We start from the raw sequence: 2,313 nt of genomic DNA on the forward strand, positions 1-2,313 counted from the left end.
AGCCCGCCGGCACCGCCGCGCGCAGGCGCAGGGCGCCGCTGCTTCCGCGCGGCCGTTGGGCGGCCGTTGAGCCCGCGGCCGGGGCTCGCCGTCCCGGGCCTTGGCGATCTGCAGGCCTTGGAGTGCGGCAGCAAAAAGACACTTCTATTTAGTTATTCATTTAGGAGTACTGCAAAGTTATGTGTTGGCTCTGCATGTCCAGTGCATTTAGTAGCACACTGTCCTCCCCCAGGAAGCCAGAGATGGTTTTAGTTAGGCAGAGCTTCATTACCCCTGTGACAGGGAGAGGGAACGAGAGGGAACGGGGAAGGAGCCTAAAGCATATCTCCTACACTGGCCTCTGGAAGGGAYCGTATGGATTCAGACCTCTGGGGAAACCTCCATGTTCTAGAGCAGACCTCCCACAGCCAGTGGTGCAGCAGGTACCTTCGGCTGCTTAGGAAGTTGAGGCATCACCCACAGCACCTTTTTGTAGTGCTGGTAGCAGTTCACATGCAGCATTTATAAATAAAAATGTTTGGGGATGCCCTTCAAATAGGCAATTTGCTTGGCATTGGCTGCTTCATCACTAAGTGTCCCGAAGGAGTGTGGTGTTTGGGAAGACCACCTATTGYTAGGGAACTCACCTTGTTTTGAAGGCAATCTGTAGTCTTAACAGATTAAATACAACTTAAATATAACCATATATTTAAAGATCGAGTGAAGTGCTGTGTGTCTTAGGTTGCGGTTCAATTGTGCCCTTTCCAATTACACCTGATAATGCCCTACGTACCTAAGCTTTTCTTTGGGATCCTTTTTAACTTTGGGAGTCCTTTGGGAGTTTTGGGATCCTTTTGGACTTTGGGAGTTAAAAAGGGCACGCTAGAGACACTGTAAGACAATTYGAGCTGCAGCCGCAGTGTGGTTTGAATCTGAGTCCTGGGAAGATGGTGCTAGCAGCATTTGACATGCAGCAGGCATCCTAGAGCAGCACAGGAAGGAGGACGAGTGACTTGAAATACACCTATAAATGTGAGACAGGAATAAAACTTACTAAGCTTCATACAAAATATATGAYAAGTGTACTCTATCTAACCTTTAAATCATCCCTATAATTATTTTTTAGCCCCCAAGAAGAACTTTTATTCCTTTTTAGGCCATTTTGTGATAGGATAATCAGTCTTCCRTGTGGTTTTGCCAAAGACGCTTAGGGAGGAAGTCTCAACTCCATTCCAGTCTACAGATGTTCTTGATTCCCAGATGTTTGGTTAAAAAAGATGGAGACCAAAGTAGGTTCTAGCCTGCTGATGGTAATGTTTTTACAGCAGTGCATTTGAATTCCTTGCTACAACAGAATGCTTAAAGTAGAAAGAGCAATTTGAAGTTAACTGTTAGTAGATGWAGAAGAAAAGAACTGAGGACAAAAAAACTAAGACACAAGCGGATTTCCTTTCCTATGTCCRTGTAGCCTTTAATTTCAATCAGATCCCTTCATTTTCTGTTTGAGATCATGATTTTCCATTTGTCTCCATACATTTGTTTTGTGTTACAGCAGATCTTGATGAGGTAAAGACAAACAAGCAGACAAGTATCTAGTGCTTTTCTGGGTATACCATGCTTTGAATACCTCCAGCAGCTCAGTGTTGACACAGTATTTCCTCTCAGTGTTGAAATAATGTTTCTTTCACATGATACAGGATACAGCTTTGGATTTAGAAATCATACAGCCATTTACAATCAGTCTGCATATATCACAATGGCCTGTCCACTAGAAATACATCAAAATAAGCTATTTTCTGTCCTTGGAATACAGTGTATTTTATATTAGAGGGTGCACAAAGGTGGGAAATGGGATGACAACTGAATGCTGTAAAGAATTACAGCATGTCATTATAAGAATATAGGATAGATAATTGTGTGTGCACTTAGAGGATGTCTTGAAAGATTTGGCCCTCAATATTCTCTCTTTTTTTTTTTTTCCTGAACAAAATAAAAGTAGGAACAAAGCCAGTGAGAAAAGCAACAGTACAATCTACCAGAAGTGCTTTATTCTTGTTTCATTGGGAATCAATTGTTAGGCACACACACTTAGAATGCCAGTTTAAGCTTGGGTGAAGCTTTCATACAAAAGAGGAACCACTATATTAATTGTAAGCTGTTGAATTCCTTCTATACAATATTATACAATAAATAGAAAAATTTATTGTAGAAGAATTCCAAATATTTACAAGATATATATAGAGAGGAGCTTAGATGTTTTCAGTTTATGTCCAAGATATGTGTCGTATTGCATTTCAGAGTCACAACTAAAGATGTGTATGCTTTTTATACTCA

This window comes from Nothoprocta perdicaria, unplaced genomic scaffold (genome assembly GCF_003342845.1).
Source record: "Nothoprocta perdicaria isolate Ctin4 unplaced genomic scaffold, notPer1 scaffold_70, whole genome shotgun sequence".
In the NCBI taxonomy this organism is placed as follows: Eukaryota; Metazoa; Chordata; class Aves; order Tinamiformes; family Tinamidae; genus Nothoprocta; species Nothoprocta perdicaria.